Genomic DNA, 22,466 nt, shown 5'->3' with positions numbered 1-22,466 from the left:
GCATTTGTCTGCTCTTTGTAAAATCAGTTTTGCTGCATTGGTCATTGGTAAGGCACCATAGATTCTCCTGATGGACACTATCAGAAACAGCCCAACCCTTTGAAAACAGTAGTTGTGAATCCTGTATATCTTGTTCATTCTGTAGCGTTCATTCTCTTTGCTTTGTAAAAATTATTGTTTGGTCTAAGTACCAAGAATAGTTTCTCTTCTGAGTACTTTTCTGTTTATCTCCTGGAGTGTGGACTGGGTTTTCCTTTTTGTGATGGCTACTGGAAAGCCAAAGCCAGATTTGTGGCCCACCCCAGAGCATATAGGTTTTATGCCGTACATTTTTTCAGTCTTTTTGTAAAAATAATTTTTGGTGTTTTCTTTATTCTTTTGTTGTTGTTTTTAATCTATTAACTTTTGTACTTCATGTATTCTTGAAAGGCTCATTAATCCTTTCAGAACAAAATAGGGGTATGTGAAAATAAATATATATGAAATCCATGGAGGAATGTATTAAGGCAAACAGATTAATGTAATAGAGACCAGATATGGTAAATAGGTTATATTTCATTGGCCAGCTTAATTGATAATGATGGCTACATGCAACACCGAGTTAAGAAGTAGTTGGAGGCAGTGTGTGGATTTAGTGGGAAAGGGTGCTGTAATCATTGAGTAGTGTTGTCATGGGTATAGGGGTAGTGATGGTGTGAGTTCCTGTATGTGCTATCCCTCTTATAAACAAAATATACAGGATGCTGAATAACACAATAGGTGGGTGACTTTAAAGTTAGGAGCTAGGTTTTGCTGGGAGAGATGCGAATTTGGGGGATAAGCTGACTTGTTGGGGTTGGTAGTCAGATTGGTTCAGCTACAACAAAATTGCAGTGCATAAAGAAGTGAGGTTCATGGGAAGAGTGAGAAAGGGGATGTGGGAAGCCTTATTAACTGATAGATTGAGATTAGATTTTTTTAATCTCCTAAAATTTTCTAATTAATCCCCTATGTTATTTCTAGGACTTTGCATTAGCTCAGGTCCTTGTCATACTTTTCATTTAAAAAATTGAGTACATAATACATTTATATGTTTCAAAATTTAAGTACAAGAGGCCACAGTCAAAAGTATTTTATTCCTGTTCTTCAGTTACTGAGTTCTCTCCTCTACATAGTCAACCACTGTTACCAGATTCTTTTGTGTCTTTCCAGAAGTATTTTATATATGCATATGTGCTCTCCCTTCTGCATTACACAGATGATTATACCTGTGCACATACTGCTTCTTCCAGAAAGATTTTATATCTTTCACTTCTTGGAGATTTTTTTTTTTTTAACAGAAAAATTCCATAAATACTACCAAAAGTTCCCATATACACTTCACTCAGTTTCATTTCCCCCTAATGTTATCATCTTATTGTGGTACATTTGTCAAAACTAAGAAATCAGCTTTGGTACATTACTGATAACTAAACTCCAGAGTTTATTTGTGTATCATCAGTTTTTCAATTAATGTTGTTTCTGTTCCATGATCTCATCTAGAATACATTAATTTCACCTAGTTGTCATTTCTCCTTAGTCTCTTCTGGCAGTTTCTCAAGGACTTTTTTTTTTTTTTTTTTTTTTTAATGACCTTGACAGTTTTGAGGAGTACCAGTCAGATAGTCTATAGACTGTTTCTCAGCTTGGGTTTGTGTGGTGTTTTCTTCATGATTAGAATGGAGCTACGGGTTTTTGGATATAATGCACAAAGTTGAGTTGTCTTTCTCATGTAAGGGTGTACTACCTGATATTTACAAGACATCACTGGTGATGTTTAACTTAGATCCTGTGGTTAAGGTAGTGTTTGCCAGGTTTCTCCACTGTAAAGTTGGTATTTTTCCCTTTCAGTACCTAATTTTTGAAAGTGAGTCACTAAGTTTAGCTTACCCTTAAAGTGGGAGGGGGAATTAAAAGCACTTTCTTTTTAAAAATGTAATATTCCTTTATATGAATGTAATATATGTTTTAGTCAGCTATTCTTCTGTTGATATGTAGTTTGATGAATTAGTATATCATGATAGTTAAGAGAATAGGCTCTGGAGCTATCCTCCTTGCGTTCAAATCCTGGCTCACACTAGCTGTTTGGTCTTGGGCTACTTTTACTTGGCTTCCTACTGTATCTGTACAGTATGAATGTTAATAGCACCTACCCCATAGGATTGTTGGGAAGATTAAATGAGCAACTGTATGAAGTGTTTGAACAGTGTTTGGCACTATACTAAGTGCTAAATAAATATTTGCTATTACTGTTATTGATTTTTAATAAATAATACAGCACTGAATAACTTTGCTATTTCAACACAGTGGTGGGGCATGTGAGTATACCATTGGATAAATTCCTAGGAAATGAGTACTTGTATTTGTAATTTTGATAGATATTGCTAAATTTCCCTCCATAGAGGTTACACCATTTTGTATATCCACAGGGGATGTATGAAAACATCTGTGTTTCTATGTCCCTTTTACCAGACTGTTTAATCTTTTCTCATTCATTGATGCATATCTTTTACTATGAATTCATTTGACCATTTTTTCATTGAGCCATTTTGAGAGTTTAGATTTTGAGGCTGCTTGTTGTGAAGCACAGACAAGCTGATGAATGCCTGTGCTTCATCAGCTGGGAAGTGATGATAAAAAATGTTGTTTGGGGGAAATAATTATAGTTACTAGAAAAGGAATACCTTGAACTGGGGAAAGACTGGCAGAAGCACTGTTGTTGCAAGATGGACAACATGAGAGTGGGACACCAAGTTGCTGGCCTCTTTTCTGGTGTGACAGCATGGTGTCTTGGTAATTGTTGTTTTAGGAAGAATCAGCATCTTACACTTGAGTAATGAATGAAGCTGCAAGGGTGGAGGTTGGTTGGAAAGGCTGCAGTTACCTTAAGGTAAAACTGGAAGTTAATCTGACATAGCCTTTATGATATTCATGTTTATTACACTGCATAATAATTAGGCAGAAATTAAAAGCCAGTCAAACATGTAATTGTAATTAACATTCAGTTTTAGAAGTTTTTCTTTCCCAGTACATTCTCCAGTATGTACAATCATTGCCAGTTGGTAGTTTTTTTTCCTGATATCATGTATTATGTGCTATTTAATTGTTGGTATTGCTGAAGTGCCTCCCACCCTGCAAATGCACTGTAAGAAACAAGAGTGCTGAATCTTACTTAGTTGGATGGCGGGATGGGAGAGGGAGTAATGGTCCTTTGCTCTTGTCCTTAGTTGGAGTTTCATGTTTGGGAGCCCATGAGCCCAACATAGCCACTCCTGTCTTACACACCCTTCCCTTCCAGACATTCATAGTTTGTTTTCTTCTCTCACACTGGAGGCTACAAGAACTCTGGGGCATGAGAACAGATTGCTGGGAGTTGGAGGGCAGGAGAAAATGACCACCATTCTGAAAGAAGGAAAGGAATATCACACCAAGAGAAGGAAGTGGTAGCTTGAAAATGGAATCTGGATCCTTGGAATTAGAGATTCCTTGGCTTCCGAATAAATAAGGTTAATAGAATGGACAGGGCAAAGGAGAGCTCAAGTAACCTATTAACTCTGTTGACCCAGTTCCTCTAGGCATGATATCAGCACTAAAGCAGTATTCCTAGTGGACTCAGCAAAATAAAAAACAAATGAAGCTCCTGCTCCCTCAGTCAATCTAAGTCAACCAAAAAGTGCACATTTCTCCTATCTGCCTTAAACTACAAAGTGAGTCTGTTGAAGAACAGTTCAGTCCTTGCTTAAGTCCTTTATTAATTTGAATGGGGAAGCTGAAAGATGATGGCCTTGTGAAGGCAGGAGGATGCAGGATACCCTGTGGGTGGTAGAGAACTTAGAACGCAGGAGAAAGGGGCACTTAGAGGCAGCTGAGAAGACAAACGGATTTTTTTTTAGAAGTTTTACCATGTCCTGGATTATATTTACTCACAGACAAGTAAAAGCACTGTTCCAAATATTTCCTCCCTGTAGGACAGGCAACTAACCAGACGTGAGTTTTGAGTTGTGGTGAAATGGAAGCTGTTACTACTGCTTTGAATTTAGATTTTGTATCCAGTTTACTTCAGAATACCTAAGAACTCCAAGATCAGAATGGGGAGTGTTGCTTTAGGGCATCTGAATTAAACAGATGACAACATTTGGACTGCAATTTAATTCTATCTTAAACATACAGTTTCTGTTAAAATGCCACTAGAGTTAACCTGCTTTTATACATTGTGACAATATTTAAACCTATTAGTTACTTACACATTAGCGTGAATATTTAAGCAGATAAAATTACTGCTTTTCTCATTAATACTTGACTGAGATCAGATACTAAGGAAATCAGAATATTGGTAGAAAAGGAGAGGTAATTTTATAATTTACATCTTTTGTGCAGGATCATGTGGGACACTGCACTTGTTAACTTTGGGTGACATTTAAGAATTGAGTGCAGCCAGGTGAAGTAGAGCAGATTGGAGCCAGGATAAGTCTGGATTAGCACAGGGCCTGGCCTCTTTAATCATTTCTGATATGGTGACTAATATCTCCCCATCCACCCCTATTTGATCATTGTTACCTAACTTATTTTGCAGCACATAATTCAAATATTAGAAAGTGGGAAAAGGTTTCAGTGAAGTTTTCCACCCATCTGTAGTAAGACAGAGAGAGTTTCCTTTAGTAGTTACACCTACTTCCTTCCCGCCTACCCCCTTTCTCCTTAATACCTGGTAACCATCAGTCTAGTCTCCATTTCTATAATTTTGTCATTTCAAGAGTGCTATATAAATGAAATCTATAGCATGTAACCTTTTGGGATTGATTTTTTTCATTCAGCATATTTCTCCATTCATTTAAGTTATTACACATTTAAGTAGTTTGTTCCTTTTTAATTACTGAGTAGTATTCCATGGTGTGGATATAACACAGTTGGTTTAAACATTCACCAATTGAAGGACATCTAGGTTGTTTCTATCGGCTGTTATGACTAGAGCTGCTATAACATTTGTGTATAGGTTTGTGTGTATGTGTGAATATGAATCTTCATTTTTGGGGAAAAAATGATCAAGAGTATATTTGCTGGGTCTTATGGTAGTTGCGTGTTTACTTTTTAAAAGAAATTGCCCAAATGTTTTCCAGAGTGGCAGTATTATTTTGCATTCCTAGTAGAATGTATAGAGCACTGTGAGCCGAGTTTTCTCTATTCCCCCTTCCCTGCCACTTATATGTTGAAACCCTAACTCCTAAAGTATCACAATGTGACTGTCTTTGGAGATAAGGCCTTTAAAGGGGTGATTCAGAGGTCTTTAGAGTGGATCCTAATCCAATTTGACTGATGTCCTTATAAGAAAGAAATTTGGACACACATCCTTGAGGGATATGCATACACAGAGGAAAGACCATGTGAGGATGCAGTGAGAAGTCAGCCATCTGCAAATCAAGGAAAGGGGCCTGAGAAGAAACCAAACAAGCTGACACCTTAATCTTGGACTTCTAGCCCCCAGAACTATGAAAAAATAAAATTCTGTTATTTAAGCCACCCAGTCTGAGGTATTTTATTGTGGCAACCCTAGCAGACTAAAACGGTGAGTGATCTAGTTTTTTTTGCATCCTTGGCAGTGTTTGTTTTTTTGACTTTTTAGTTTTAGCCATTCTGATAGGTATGTAGTGATGTTTCACTGTGGTTTTACTTCACATTTTCCTAATGATATTGAACATCTTTTCATGTGCTTATTTGTCATCTCTGTGTCCTTTATCGTGAAATGTCTTTTCACATTTTTTACCCATTTTCTGTTTGGATTGTTAGTTGTTGCACTGTTGAGTTTCAAGCATTCTTTTATATATTCTAGGTACTAGTTCTTTGGTAGGTATGTGGTTTGCAAGTATTTTTCCCACTCTGTAGATTGTCTTTTCATTCTCTTAATGTGGTCTTTCACAGATCAAAAGTTTTTAATTTTAATGAGGTCCAGTTTTTCAGTTTTTCCTTTTATAGATTGTGCTTTTGGTGTCAAATCTAGCTTAGCTCTAGATCCTGAAAGTTGATTCCTAAAGTTTTAGAAAAAATTTTTCTTAAAGTTTCATAGTTTTCTGTTTACATGTAAGTCCATGATCCATTTTGAGTTAATTTTTGTATAAGGTGTGATCAAGGTTCATTATTTTTGCCTATGCATATCCAGTTGCCCCAGAACCATTTGTGGGAAAGGCAATTTTCATTGAATTGTTTTTGAACCTTTGTCACAAAACGATTGAGCATCTTTGTATTTTCGGGTTCTCTGTTCTGTTCCGTTGATCTGTGTGTTTACCCCTCTGCCAGTGTCACAGTTTTGATTGCCACAGTGTATAAGTCTTGAAATCTGGTAAATGAATTCCTCCTGTTTTTATTCTTTTCTTAAATTTTTTAAGCTGTTCTAGTTCCTTTGCTTTTCTGTATACATTTTAGAATAATCTTTATGTCTACAAAGAATCTTAACAGGAGGGATTTTGTTAGAAATTACATGAAACTCATGTATCAATTTGGGGAGAATTGATATCTTTACTATATTGTCTTCCAATCCACGAACATGATATGTCTCTCCGTGTTTTATAGATCTTCGATTTCTTTCATCAGCGTTTTGTATTTTCAGTATGGAAGGATTGTACATCTTTTGTTAGATTTATACCTAAGTATTCCATTTTTTGGAGTAATTATAAACAGTGTTATTTTTCAGTGTTCACATGGTTTTTTTTTGCTAGTATATAGAAATATAATTGGTTTTTGTATATTTATCTTGTATCCTGCAATCTTGCTGAACTCACTTATTCTAGGAGTTTTTGGTAGATTCCTTGGGATTTCCTACATGAACATTGTCCTCAACGAGGCAGTCGTATTTCTTCCTCTTTGACCTGTATGCCTTTTATTTCTTTACATTGTCTTATTGCACTGATTAGAACTTCTAGTACTATGTTGAATAAGATTGGTGAGAGTAGATGTACTTGCCTTGTTCTTTATCTTAGGGAAGAGCATTCAGTCTTTCACCATAAAGTATGTTAGCTGTAGGTTTTTTTGTATAAGGTCTTTATCAAGTTGAGTGTGTTCCCCACCTTTCATAGTTTTCTGAGTTTTTATCATGTATGAATGTTGAATTTTGCCAGTTGTGTTTTCTATAACAACTGATACAGTTACGTGATTTTTCTCCTTCATCCTGGTACATGGTGGCTTACATTGATTGATGATTTTTGAATGTTGAACCAGCTTTGCATCCCTGGAATAAATCCCACTTGATTATCACCTTTTTATATATTGCTGAATATTATTTGCTGCTATTTGATTAAGGGTTCTTATGTTTATATTCATGTCTTTGATTTTCATAGTAATACTAACTTTAGAAGATGAATTGGGAAGTGTACCCTCTTCTTCTGTTTTCTGGAATAGATTGTGTAGAATTGATATAATTCCTCTCTAAACATTTGGTAGAATTCTCCAGTGAAAACCATTTGGGTTCAGAGATTTTTTTTGAGTTCTGTAAATTATAAATGTATTTTCCTTGATAGCCTTTAAACAGCTATTCGTATCATCTGTTTCATATTAGATGAGTTGTAGTTTTTATTTTTTGAGAAAGTGACCCATTTAGTATGAGTTGTCAAAGTAAAGTGTGTAGAGATGTTCATGGTACTCCTTTCCCCTTTTGCTGTCTGCAGGCTATAGTGATAATCCTTGTTTCATTATTGATACTGGTAATTTGTGTTTCTTCTCTCTCTCTCTTTTTCCTTTGCTCCTTTTTTATCCTGCCTCCTTAAGGTTTTTTGCTCTTGAGGTGGGAGCTTAGATTATTGATTGGAGATTTTTTCTCTTCTGACATAATGACATATGCATTTAGTGTAACAGCTTTTCACATTTAGTTTAATAAGTAATAGCCGTGTTCCACATTTTTTGATATATTGTATTTTTATTTTCATTCAATTCAATGTATTTTTCCCCCCTTGAGACTTCCTGTTTGACTCTATGGGTTATTTAGGAATGTGTCACTTAGTTTCCAAGTGGTTGAAGATTTTTCCATTTATCTTTCTATTGGTGATTTCTAGTTGGATTCCATTGTGGTCAGAGAATCATCTGTGTGATTTCAGTTATTTTTAACTTGTTGAGGTGTGCTTTATGGCCTAGGGTCTATCTTAGTATGGTCTGTCTTAGTGTATGTTCCATGGGCATTTGGGAAGAAATACATATTCTGATGTTGTTTGGTGGAATGTTCTATGAATGTTAACTACATCATGTTGGTTGACAGTGTTGTTGAGTTCTGTATCCTTGCTGATTTCTGTCTAGCTGTTCTATCAAATTTTTTTTAATCAATCTTTTTTTTATTGAAGTATAGTCAGTTTACAATGTGTCAATTTCTGGTATACAGCATAATAGTTCATACATATACATACATACATTTATTTTCATATTCATTTTCATTATAGGTTACTACAAGACATTGAATATACTTCCCTGTATATATAATAACTATAGCAAATACCAAAACACTTTACTGTATGGAAGAAACTTGTTGTTTATCTGCTTCATGTATAGTAGTTAGTATCTGCAAGTCTCGAACTCCCAATTTATCCCTTCCCACCTCTCCCCCCACTGGTAACCAAAAAAATATGGAACGCTTCATGAATTTGTGTGTCATCTTTGCACCAGGGCCCTGCTATTCTCTGTCATTCCAATTTTAGTATATGTGCTGCCGAAGTGAGCACTGTTCTATCAATTGTTGAGAGAGGGATGTGGAAGTCTCCAATTATGATTCTGGAGCTGTCTTTTCAGTTCTTTCAGTTTTTGCTTCATGTATTTTTCAGTTCTGTCTTTTGGTACCAACATGTTTAGGATTGCTATGTCTTTTTTTTTAAACATTTTTTATTGATTCATAATAATTTTACAATGTTATGTCAAATTCTAGTGTAGAGCACAATTTTTCAGTTATACGTGAACATATATATATTCATTGTTACATCTTTTTCTCTGTGAGCTGCCATAAGATCTTGTATATATTGCCCTGTGCTATGCAGTATAATCTTGTTTATCTATTCTACATTTTGAAATCCCAGTCTATCCCTTCCCACCCTCTGCTATGTCTTCTTGATGGATGACCCTTTTATCATTCTGTAATATACCTTTCTGTCTCTAATAATTTTCATTTCTCCAAAGTCTATTTTATCTGATATTAATATAGCCACTGTTGCTTTCCTTTGGTTAATGTTTATATGATTTATTTTTTTCCATCCTTCTACTTTCAGTCTACCTTCATAGTTGTATTTGAAGTGTTTCTTTTTTTCCCAGCTTTTTTTAAACAAGTGTAGTTAATTTACAATGTGTTACTTTCAAGTGTACAGCAAAGTGATTCAGTTATACATGTGTGTATATATACTTTTTTTATTCTTTTCTGTTACGAGTTATTACAAGATGTTGAATATAATTCCCTGTGCTATACAGTAGGTCCTTGTTGTTTTGTATATTTATAAAATAGTCCTTGTCTATTTTGTATATAGTAGTGTGTATCTGTTAATCCCAAACTCCTCCTAATTTATCCCCTGAAGTGAGTTTCTTTTAGATACCATATAGTTTCTTATACGCATCATGTAGTTGGATCATGTTTTTTAATTCACTCTGCTAATATGTCTTAATGTATTTAGGCTTCAGTGTAATTTTAGATGTGTTACGGTTTAAGTGTGCCATTTTATTTATTGTCTTCTGTTTATCTCTCTTTTTCTTTTCTGTTTTTTTCTTTCTCTGTTTTCTTCTTTTCCTGTGGGTTACTTGAGTTTACTTTAGAATTCCATTTTGATTTATCTATTGCGTATTGGATGATACATAAAATCAGTTTTAGTGTTTGCTATAGGTATTATATATACAAAACCTATTATAGTCTCCTGTTGTCATTCTACCAATTTGAGTGAAGTATAGAAGCTTTACCTTCCTTTTCATAGTAAAGGATACAACAGTAATTTGTCTTAAAATGTTTTCTGCACATATATTTAGAACCACATGAGACAGTTATAACTTTTTTTTTTGTCAGACATAATTTAGAAAAGTCATGAGAACAAGGAAAGCCTATTGTATTTACCTTTTTTTTTAACTTTTTATATTTATTTATAATCATTTTACAATGTTGTGTCAAATGTATTTACCTATATTTTCGCTAAACTGGTTTCTTTTTTCTTTCCTGATATTTGGAAGTTCCTTCTCTTATTATCATTATTTTTTTCTGTTTAGAGAACTTATTTTAGTTATTATTTTAGAGTATGTCTGTGGGGGACAAATTGGCTTGGTTTTTTTCATCTGAAAAGGTCTTACTTCTCTCTCGTGACTTAAGGTATTTTTGCCGAGTATAGCACTTGAATAATATTGGGCCACTTCCTTTTGGCCTGCATGGTTTCTGATGAGAAATCTCTGTCATTTGAATTGTTTTTCCCTTATGGGTAAGGTTTTGTTCTTTTTTGAATGCTTTCTCTGTCCTTAGTTTTCAGAAGTTTGTGATGTGATGTGGCATAGATTTCTTTGGGTTTATTCAATTTAGGGTTTATTCAGCCTCTTGAACCTGTAGGTTTATGTCTCTTGCCATACTTCTTTAAGTACTTTTTCAGTCACCCCCTCTCCCTTTCGTCTTTACTTCTGGGACTCCAGTGACACAAATATTAGATCTTTTGTTGTAGTCCCACAGGTCCCTAAGGATACCTTTATTGGTTTTTCAGTCTATTTTCTTCCTGTTGTTAAGATTGGATAATTTCTGTTCTCTCTCCTAGTTCATTGGTTTTTTTCCCTCTGTCCCCACTATTCTGTTTGGAGTCCATCTACAGAGCTTTTTTAAATTTAGTTACTGTATTTTTCAGTTCTAAAATTTCCATTTGGTTCTTTATATCTTCTATTTCTTTGCTAAGATTTTTTTGTTTCTTTGTTGAAGCTTTCTATTTTTTCATTTGTTTTGAGCATGTCATAATTGCGCATTGAAGCATTTTTATCGTGGCTGCTTTAAGATCTTTGACAGATAATTCTAACAGCTTTTCATGTGGTCTCCACTGACACAGCAAGGATGAGGGGCACTGGAATATGGGGCTCATTATCAGATGAAAGTTGTGGCTCTGTATTTGGCCTTTTGTGACACCTGCTCCTAGCTGTGCCTCGTTATATACTCAAGAGGATGGAAGTCTAGGCGCCCATTCAGCCTTTTCTGGCATGAGTAGAGGTGAGGTCATGGTTTTTTTTTTCCTGTTGTTTGGCTAGAGTAGCGTTGTTATTGCCTAAAAGTTTTCTTTCTTGCTAGACTGTCTCTTCCTGGTCTTTTGGCTAAAGAGAGATACATGAAGCAAAAATAAAGTCCAAGAAACTCACCGCTGACTCGTTCCTTAGGTCCTTAGGTTCCTAGGCAGTCTGCCTTCCTCTCTCCACCTTTCATAGATTTCTTATGATTGTTTTATGTGTAATGTTTAGGGCTTTCAGTTGCACTTAGTGGGAGGAATAGGGTAAAGTACATCTTCTTGGAAGTAGAACGGCCTGTCATTCCTTTAAAAAAAACCTGTGACTCTCATTGCCTGTAGATGAATATCTTAAGTTTCTTAGTCTGTCATTCAGGAACCTCCCCAAACTATACACAATCTTAGCTTTTCTTTCTATTTCCAGTTACTCCTTCACACCATCATACTGAACTTTCTTCTGTTACAAACGGATTCTGCAGTTCTAGTCTTTATACCCTGACCTTGACCAATTTTTCTTTGGCTTGAAATGCCTCAGTCCTTCATCTCAAGGCTATAATTCTCACCTTGTAACTTGCAAACTTTATTAGGTGTTTGACTGCATCATCAGTTGTTTTGGAGGATATGAAGCTGAAATTGTTGTAAAATGTCAAAACAGTATGTTCTGTATTATAATAATTCCATATTCTTTTTCAAGTAAGGGAATCATTGTAATTTTAGTTGTTAAAATATTTGCATCACCAGCAAATGATCATGGAAGACCTACTCTGTTGAATAATAGACTTAAACATTGAAATGCTGTTAGGTAATTTAGAGATTTACATTTACTTGAATGACAGTTCTTGAGGAAACAATATTATTAGTGCTAAATGATACTTCAGTGTTTCAGTCTGTGTTAATAATTGCAAAGACATGGCCAATAGTTTTGAATCCTAGCAGCATGTTATTGTCAGCTGGGGCGCTTTAAAACAATTCCTTTGCCCAAGTCCAAACCCCAGAGATTCTGATTCAGTTAGCCTGCAGAGGATATATTTTTTTTCTCTATATATATTTTTATTGAAGTATAGTCAGTTTACAATGTTGTGTCAATTTCTGGTGTACAGCACAATACTTCAGTCATAATGGGAACATTTATTCATTTTCATGCAGTGGATAACTTTTAAAAGCTCCCCAAGTGATTCTGATATATATAGCTGGGTCTAGAATCAGACTATCCAGAAATGTAAGTGAACACCAGTGATTTCAGTTACTTTTAAGGTTTTGTCCTGGAATGCTTCCAGCTATGCAGCTTTGAATTTTGTCTTCCAATGTTTTTACTTTAGCATATTTTAAAAATCCATGTTGTATATCCTGTAAATGACTCACCCATGAGATCGTGGTATAAAGCATTATATGAAATATCATCTAGTTTGCAAAGAGAAGACAACATTTTGTGAAAATATTTCTTAAGACACTTAAAATTACTAAATCTAAGATTTTTTGAAAGATTTATTTTAATAAACTGTTAATTTTCTTTTTTAAAAAGATGGTTGTAGAAAGTGAGATAATATAGCATCCTATTTTACAGTCCATTTAACCTAGAGTTATTTGTTAATAGTATTAATCTAGGTGAGTATTTTTTGTAAAACTACAACACATAGGAAGAATATAGTATCTTAACTAGTTGTAAACAAGGCATTTGCCACTAGAGTAGAGAAATCAGACATTGGTAGTGACTAGTAAGCATAGCACTTGTGAATGTCTTATGATAAAATTGATGTAGGCATTTGGGATCTAAGTAGTTAGTATGTTTCACTAAAAAGGTTAACAGGACCTTCAGTTTCAATAATAAAATCGGTTACAGCTAAGGAAAGAAGGGCAAGTCAAAAGAAGAAAAAGAAAAAAGAGGTCAGTTAATAGAGAATGTAGAGAAAAAAATAGGATCAAAGACAAGAATTCAATTAACTTTTGTGACAACAAAGCCTTTCCTATGAGGAAGAAGAAATTAGGTGCTCTAGTTTGTTCTTTATCATAGGAACACTTAGTTTGGCTTATTCTATATGACCTCTATAAGCAAAATATAGAAGATTATAAAATAACACTGGCTTTTTTTCTAGGGTTAGTAATTTATTAAGTAATCTTTCCAGTAATATAGGAACTGGCATGACTGAGGGGACTACTTCAAAAGATCTGATGCTTTATATTAATTTAATGAATGATGGTGAGAAAATTATTGAATCAATTTCAAATTAGTACTTGCTAGATTTTCTGTTTTTCTAAATATAGTTTATAATGTAAGTATAATATTTTATTTAATATATTTTAAGTACTTAATATATTACTGATCATAGGAATTTTAAGGAAAAATCCAGATTCCAGAGTTTTCATCATGCCAAAAGTTTTCTAGGGCTTATTAGTATCATTATACTTAGAGATTCATTTCAAAATTTGTACACTGTAGTTGTATCTCAGCCCTTATGGTAGGAAATAGAGGTGCCAACTTCTGTAGACTTGTCTCTGGTGAGCTAGGCTAGGGGAAGTCTCTGTACTCCCAGACATTGAGGGGATGTTTTGAAGTTATTCTCTATGCTACTGAAAGTAGATCTGTTGCCATTTTTGGCACACATGTCTGGTTACTAGTGCTTCTTATAAAAAATAATTTCTTATTCCTAAAGAGAAGGAGCTATATCTTTATGAAAGATTGTAACCACTTAAAATATCTCCAAACTAACTCAGCCATTTGTCTTCCATTATTGAGTTCCTTCTATGTGCTAGACAGTGTACTTGTCAAATGTCCTCATGCGATTGGACTGGCAAGTATTGTCTACAGGATGGGCTGGCAGGCGAGAGACGCAGGGAGAACTAATGTTTGACAGTCCATTGAACCAGTGTTTGAAGACCATTGGGCAGGAAGAGCTGATATTGCGGATTAAGTCCGAAAGCAGTCTATTTGGAGAATTGTCTCTTGTTAGGGGAGGGTCAGTCTTTTTGTTGTATTCAGGCCTTCGTCTATTTGGATGAGGCCCACCCATAGCATGGAATGCAGTCTGCTTTACAAACTAAAATGTTAATCTCACCTAAAAACATCCTTGCAGAAACATTCAGAATAATGTTTAATCAAACATCTGGGCACTCTGTGGCCTAGGCAGTTGACACATAAAATCAACCATCAGAGTCTTCTCAGTGGACAGAACTAAGACACGCACACCTACATCTATATTTATTAAAAACTATGAGTACATACTACTTTCTTCTATTCCAGCCATCATTGTGGGGTTCATTGGAGCCTCCCTCCCCACTTTCCATATTTATAACCCCCTTCTTTATCAGTGATAAGTCTGGCTCCCATTATCCACAGTTTACTTATTTATTTGCTCAACCCTAGGATACACAGAAAGTAATTCAGAATTATTGATCCTTAAAACACTGTGGAAAACAAAATAAAACGTTTCTTGGAAGCCACTGTTCAGTTTTTTGTTTGTTTATAGCCTGAGAGTACTAGTAAAAACACTGTATTCAAAATTTACTTGGGTTAGTTCTTCCCTTCCCCTTTCCTCTTTAGTGTAGTTGTATTTGTTATTTGAAATGCCACTAGAGACATTTGTTTTTGTTTGATTTCTATTTTAGGGTTTTTTTTTTTCCCCTTTCATCCTTGAGGATTTTATTTTTCTTTGAGGATGTGAAACATTCTCATGCTTATAAAAGTTAGAACTTTATAGAAAGAGCGGTGTTAGTCATCCCTCCCATCTCTTCTACTCCTTTTCCAATCCCCCATCCATTCCACCCATTCTCCCCTACTGCCCATAGGCAGTTACCCTAAATTTCTCTTTTATTTTTGGTTTCTCTTTGCACAAGATGAGCATATACAGGTATATAGTCTTCTTTCTCCTTTTACTGCACAAAAATGTATGTAGCACACGACAGGCATTCTTTGGCACTTCGCTTTTTCCACTTAACAATGTATACTGGATATCTGTATTATTTCATAGGGGATCTTCATTTATTTTTAGAGTCACAGAGTGCCCCATTGTGTGTCTGTACCAACTCTGTATTCAACTGTTACTATTCTGTGGACATTCAGGTTACTTCCTATTGTATTTTCCAATAACAAGTAATACTGCAATGGATAATTTTGTGTAATATGTTTTTATGTTGTTGAAAATGTCTTCCCCCTTATTTTGTATATTTGTATTTTCTCCTTGTTTTTTTCTGTTAACCTTGTCTATTTTCTTAATTTAAAAGTCCAAGATGTTGATTTATGAGTTAGATATAACTTTAGAAATTCTCTACCTCATTAATGTCTTTTTTAAATCTTTATTATTTCTATCCTTGTGTTTTTCCCTTTGGTTTATTTTACTCTTTTTGAATTAGGAATTTATTTTTATTATTGATGTAAATGTTCAAGAATATGGATTTTCCTGTTTTCAGCTTGTATCATTTTCATATTGTTTTTGAGAAAATCTGTAATTTTGGTTTGTACTTTTCTGTTTCATTCAAGTTGTTTAATAATAGAGAATTTTAAAAATTTGGGGTAAAGTGCCCTTTTGTTTTGTGATTCTGTTAGTAATGTCTAATATTTTAGACTTGTGAACAGCCTTTGTGTTATTTGTACTTCATAAATATACTGCTGCTTTCTTTAAGACATACATATAATCTTTTTTTTTGTCAGTATTCATATTCACTTGAAGAGGAGAGTAGTGTTTATTACCAGGGTATAAAGTTTGATATATATTATAAGATTTACCTTATTTTAAAAATTTATTCTTATTTTTTTAGCTTAAAACAGAAATTTATTCTTTCACAGTTCAGAAGGCCAGAAGTCTGAAATCAAAGTTTTGATAGGGTTGTTTCCTTCTAGAGCTCTGAGGGAGAATCATCCTGCACTTCTCTCTCAGATTCTGGTGGTTGCGGGTGATTCTTGGCATTTGTTGCTTGTAGATGCACAAGTCCAATCTCTGCATCTTTTTCTTCACATGACCTTCTCTCCCTGTATATCTGTCAAGAGTTACCTTGTTTATGTTGTATGTTATGTTTATGTTAAGTTGCTTATATTCTTAGTTAAGTTCATGAGTGTGTGTCAGTCATGTATTATTAAAGTTGTTTTTCTGAGTCTTTTTGCATCCCTTTTAGTTTCTGCTTTTTACAAATAGTTGCTGTGTTATTTGATGCATAGGTTTTTTTAATTGTTGTATCTTCATTGTGTAATTTGGCTTTTAACATTAAATGCTGTTTCTCTTTGTCACATCTAATGCTCTTTTGATTTGAATTCTTTAGTATCAGGATCACTACTTCTGCTTTTTTACTGCTTCTGTTTCTGTTTGCTTTGATATCCCTTTTCCTGTCTCTTTAATTTTTAGTCTTTTTGATTTACGTGGTTTTAGGTTGTCTTATTTTTATATTGAAGTATAGTTGATGTGCATACAATATTATAGTAAGTGTCAGGTGTACGACATAGTGATTCATAATTTTTAAAGGTTATATATTCCATTTATAGTTATAAAATATTGGCTACATTCCCTTATATCCTTATAGCTTATTTATTTTATACATAGTAATTTGTACTTCCTGATCCTCCACCCCTATCTTGCCCCTCCCTTAGGTTATCTCTTGCATATAGCATTTAATTAGGCCTGTTTTTAAGAGCTGTGTTAAAAATCATTTTCTGTTAATGACTGTTGAGTTTGATCTCAAGTTTGTCATATTAGTTTGTTATATGTATATTGTATGCATTGTTATATTTTTCTTTGTTTCTTTGTGATATGCTTTCTTTGCACTTCCATTTAAAAAATTTGTTATTATAGAAGTTACCTGTGTACTTATACCTTTTTAAAATGCCCTCTTCCTTGCTTTCTTGTTTAACTTTCTATTGTCCTTTATTTTAGTTTTTAATAGTATGCTTTGATTCTTACCTGTTGCTATTTCAACAGTGAGTTTATTCTACATCTTTCTTTTTCTCCCTCTTCGCCTATGTTTTTAGTTGAATTATATCTATTTCATTTTCAAATCTTAACTGCAGTGCTGTTTTGCTTTTAGTTCTGTAGTTAAATATGTTAAATCCTCACCATCAAACTTTCTCTGAAGTCTCCCAGTCATCTGTTGGTTAGATATATTTCAGTTTTTAGCAGATTTCTTAAGAAGAGCTTGTGGGCACAATTTTCTGAGTTCTTGCATAGCCTTGATACTGGAAGGACAGCTTGGCCAGAAACAAAATTCTTCATTTGCACTTTCTTTCCTTGTTTATTACAGTGTGGCCTTGCTTAATATGTTGTTTTTGAGAAGTCTGATGCCAGTCTTAATTTTTTTTGCCCTTATAAGTTATTTGACCCTTTTGCTTGGTATTCTTTGTTTTATTTTGCCCTTTTTTTTTTTTTTTAAGTCTTACAGTTTTACTGGGATATTTCTTATAGTTTATTGTAGCAGGTCAATTTTCCCTACTACCTAGTGGGTACTTTTAATATGTAGAGGTGGGTCTTTGGGTTTTGAAAACTATTTTTGGGTTATAGTTTTAAATATTCTATTCCAATGTTTTTTCTTCTTCAGGGACTCCAGTTACACGTAATTATATCTTCTTCGTCTATCTTTCATTTCAAAAACTTTCTATGTATTTTTACTTTATTAATTCATTTTTACCCTTTTGATTCTTTCACTGTTTTCTATCAATGCCTTTTTAAAAGTTTTGATTTGAATTTATTCTTGGGCACCTTGAATTTAGTCTTCAATTCTGGTAGGATTTTATCTTTTTCCTCTGTCTTTTTAACTGAGTTCAGTCATCACTTCTTTCATTTGTTTGTTTTTATTTTTTGGTTTTATATTTTTGATCCAAAGTGTTCTTTTCATATACTGAAGGTGTATTTAAAGAGATACAATTGAGTTTGGAATGTTTATTAATGTTTTGTGCTTTGTTATTGATTTAGGGGGTATTTTTCATCAGTTTAATTGTTCTGATTTAATTTTATAGTAGTTTTATATAGATGAAGATTGCTTATGCCTCTGCACTTCTATGAGCAAGACTAATGTTTTAGGGACTTGTGAGAATACTTATTTAAGAGTACCCTTCTCTGTCACTGTAGCAAAGTATAGTTTGTTTGTTGGACATCTTTATTTCCTTTGTAGTGGAGGATTTGTGTGTCTTTCAGTTTGCCTCAGTAGTTGATAGGTATCAAGGAAGATTCGTGGAAGGAGGGGAGGATCTTAAGGAAGGAGTTCAGGAACAGTGTTTGTTTTAGTTCTAGTCCTTTTAATTTAAAGCATTGAAGCCAATGTAATGAGCTTACTAAGCTAAAAGGGGATTTAATGAAAGAATTTTGGGATTTCACCCTACACAGAATGGCATCTGGGCCCTCTTAAGGTGCTGAAACCAGGGTGAGAGGTGAAGCAACCTGCTTGAGGTCACACAGTTGATAGGGGCAGAGTTAGGATTTGACCCCAGGTCGGTCTGACTCTAATTCTTAATCATTACAGCCTGCTACCTCTGCTTGTTTTCCAGGCCTGCACAAACAGTACAGAAATCATTAAAAATGGAAGATGCTTCTTTGTTCCCTCTTACCTAACTGGTATGCTTTGTACTAGAATCAGTGGCCACTTCAGGAAAACCTCTTTAAACTTCAGTCGTTTTTCTGTAAAGTAAACAATTGGCATAGTTTCTCACTTTAAAAAATTTGATTTTGTGCGTTCTGTGCCTCAACAAAAATTAATACTCTTTCTAATTGTTGTTGCCACAGTCTCATTTCCAGACTGTAGTATTAGTTGATAGCAGAAATGATATTGCTTCAATTATTAGAAATACTTGCTGTCAAAAGCTTCTTTTTGACTGTATGGAGGAATCCCAAAGTTTTCTCTGTGGTTCTTTTGTGAATTTGACAGACCATATCATCTGCCAAGTGAGATGTGGGTGCTAGAGTCAGGAACCATCCAAATACTGCAAGAGAGAAGTAGAAGCTGGACAGTATTTATAGATATTAAAGTGAGAAAGTGAGATAGAGGAGGGGCTGGTGAATACTGGGGCAAAAGTGAAGATACAATTTCAGAAAATGGAAAAAAAGGTTCATGTTAAATAGTGACTTTTTCCAAGTATTGAACTATAGATAGTGAAAACTCACTTAGGCTGTAAATGTAGTAAAGTTAAATAAGCCATTTCTAAAAGCCGAAATTTAGAGTTGGCTCAGCGTAAAGAAGGCTTTTTAAAATGCCTCTCTTCATTCATGATCCCAATGGACCTGGTCCCAAGATGTTTCAGTAAAGGTCCCTGAACTATGTAATTCAATATTCTTTTCAGAGTAAATGCATGGTCTATTCATAGTGCTTTGTCAAGTTTAAAATTATCTAAGCTTGGTTTTCCCTTGTTTTTTCTCCTACTTCCTAATTTTTCTGCCCAGTGGCACCTAAATGAGAAAGCTGGCAGGATTATAAGAAGGCAGTTTTCAGTGAACATTTATTGTGCATTGGTCATGTGCCAGCCTTGGTCCCAGGCAAACAAATGGACACATTCAAATGACAGCCAACACCTGCTATTAGATTTCAGAGATAACTTTTTTTGGCTTTATTGACTATATAGGTAAAATAAATTGTTACTAAATTTGGAACATGCTCTTAAGTGTTAATGTGTTACTTGCAAAACTTTTGCAATCTCTATTTTGGGTCAAACAATAATTAGAGTCTTCACCTAAGAGCTCTTCCTTTCTTCTGACCAGTCACTACTATTCATATGTTAGTGTCCTGTTCATACATCAGTGAATGCATATTGTAAACATAGATTTTTGTTTTCCTTAGTAATTTAATTACTTATAAAAGAGTATAATATAGTGATAGTGGGACGGAGACTGCTGAAAAAATGACTCCAGTCACAAAGTGAGAAAGACCCAAAGGGACAGGAAACAAGTTTCCAGTGCCAACAAAGCAGTCGTGAGAGCAGGGATTCCACCTGCCTATCTGCTTTGTATTTATTTATTTATTTATTTTATTTTAAAAAAGTTTTTTTTTTGAGGTTATTTGTTTATTTTTTTAATTGACATATAGTCAGTTACAGTGTGTCAGTTTCTGGTGTACAGAAATGGGAACCCTCCTACACTGCTGCTGGGAATGTAGTTTGATGCAGCCATTATGGAAAACAGTTTGGAGATTCCTCAAAAATCTAAAAATAGACTTACCATATATGATCCGGCAATCCCCATCCTGGGCATATATCCGGAGGGAACTCTGATTTGAAAAGATATGTGCACCCCAGTGTTCATACCTGCTTCTTTTTATCTTGTTATTTTATGTGTAAGAATTTGTTTCCTTCTCAGCAGTCTTACATGGGGACCAAATCCTCAGATCTTTCTACAGAAAGAGCTTTAGGATATGATGGTGAATATGTGAATATTTTAAAATTATGTGTTGTCTGTGTCCTGTCTCTCCTTGATTTTGACCTAAAAAACTACTGCTCAATGCAAAAAAAAAAAAAAAAAATTGTAAAGGATTGTAGCTTCCTCTTTCACAGTATTGGTATGTTTAAAGATTTAGTCTTCTTAGTTTTGTCATGGACATTTTCAGACATACAAGAGCAGAGAGAGTAGGAGTAGTAAAATGCACTCCTGTTTACCCATCATCTGTCTTCTTTCAACAGTTATCAACACATGACAAGTTCTATTCCATATATGTTCCCCCTGCCCATTATTGATGCAAATCCCAGACATACTTTATTTATAAATATTAAAGTGTCTGTCACTAAAAGATAAGGTGCTCTTTTTAATAAATTTAACCTTATTGTCCTTACACCTAAAAAATGAACAGTTCTATTTGAGAGATGTTGAAGACCTTTACTATTCATATTTTAATAAAGGTTGCTATGTTAAGAGCATGAGAAATAATGTCATTTAAACCTTAGACCCAGCCTTAGGTTTAAATGCCAGTTTTGCTGCTTATTAACTGCATGACCTTGGGCAGATTAACCTCTCTATCTCACTTAGCTTCAGTTTCCTCAGTTGCTCAATGGTAATAACAATAATTCTAACCTCATAGGATTGTTGTGAGTTATAAATAAAGCGATGAACACAAAGTGATTAGGATGCTGCTTTATATATAGAACATTGCCAGTAATATTAGTCATTATTGTTATTTTATTTGGAGGTATAAAGAATTATACAGATAACTAATTTTACATTCCACCTTTTATTGTAGGTGATGCTTCAAAGTGATTTGCATTCAGTGATCCTCTAAGCCTTTGATTTTTAGGGAATGCCAGAAAGTCTTAGTATTATTTTAATTCAAAGGCACAGTTTACACTTTCCTCAAAAGCAAACTTGATATTTTTTTAAGACATGTGATACTATTGGAAGTAATAAACATTTAACCTTTAATCAAATCTTGGATGCCTTCATGTGTGTTGGTATGAAAACTTAGAGATACCCTAAGAGATAAGACCATTATTTATAAATACCACTTTGGTTAAAAATAAAAAGCAAATCTAAATTCTCTTTATACTTAAAGTGATAGTTTGGGCAACTATGAACATAAAAGTGGTATCAGTATTATTGCATATACTCTCTTTTCTTCCGTCTATTTAATCCATTTACTCTTTTTTTTTTCTTATTATTTTACTCCATCCAGAATGTACCATGTTGAAAGAAATTTGTCTTTGCAGCTGAAGTTCTTTCATAGCAGTACGTTCTAATTATAGTGGGAGTCAGGGGGACAAATTGTTCAGCATATGCAGTTCATTTCACAGACTTTCTGGAACATATTGCTTACATATTTTTAGTTTAAAATTTTTAATACTTAAAATGAGCATCATTTTCATCCAGATTTTCCTGATTTACCAAATGGGCAACTCTGTTGTTTTTTTTTTAATTATTTTTTGACAGCTTTATTGAGGTAAAATTTATAGCCATAAAATTCATCCATTATAAGTATACAATTCAGTGATTTTTAAAAATAGATTTAGTGAGTCATCACCATGATAATTTTAAACATTTCCATCACCCCAAAAAAGAATTTGTGTGCCCATTACCAGGCATTCCTTATACCTACCTTAGCCCTAGGCAACCCATAATTTACTTTGTCTCTATCGATTTGCCTGTTTTGGACATTTCACATAAGTGGAATCTTAGAGTATGTGACCTTTTCTGTCTGGTTTCTTTCATTTAGCATAATGTTTTAAGGTTCATCCATGTTGTACCATGTATTTATACCTCATTCTTTTTTTTTTTTTTTTTACTGCTGAATAATACTCCATTATATGGATGTACCAGTTTTGCTTATCCATTCAGAATTGGTGGACATTTGGGTTGTTTCCATGTCTTTAGT

The 22,466-nt window shown here is 34.1% G+C and overlaps 1 protein-coding gene and 1 non-coding gene across 4 annotated transcripts in view; one reads left to right on the top strand and one right to left on the bottom strand.

The window, feature by feature from the left end:
- SESTD1 (SEC14 and spectrin domain containing 1) overlaps nucleotides 1-22,466 on the top strand; it is a 118,054-nt gene that overhangs the window by 7,127 nt on the left and 88,461 nt on the right. The gene's annotated exons all lie outside the window — the stretch shown is intronic.
- On the bottom strand, nucleotides 8,613-8,714 carry LOC123618345 (U6 spliceosomal RNA). The gene has a single exon (XR_006726769.1). It is a non-coding gene; the product is annotated as a U6 spliceosomal RNA (small nuclear RNA).

The sequence above is a fragment of the Camelus bactrianus genome, chromosome 5 (genome assembly GCF_048773025.1).
Source record: "Camelus bactrianus isolate YW-2024 breed Bactrian camel chromosome 5, ASM4877302v1, whole genome shotgun sequence".
Classification (NCBI taxonomy): domain Eukaryota; kingdom Metazoa; phylum Chordata; class Mammalia; order Artiodactyla; family Camelidae; genus Camelus; species Camelus bactrianus.
This window is presented reverse-complemented; position numbering and strand designations above follow the sequence as displayed.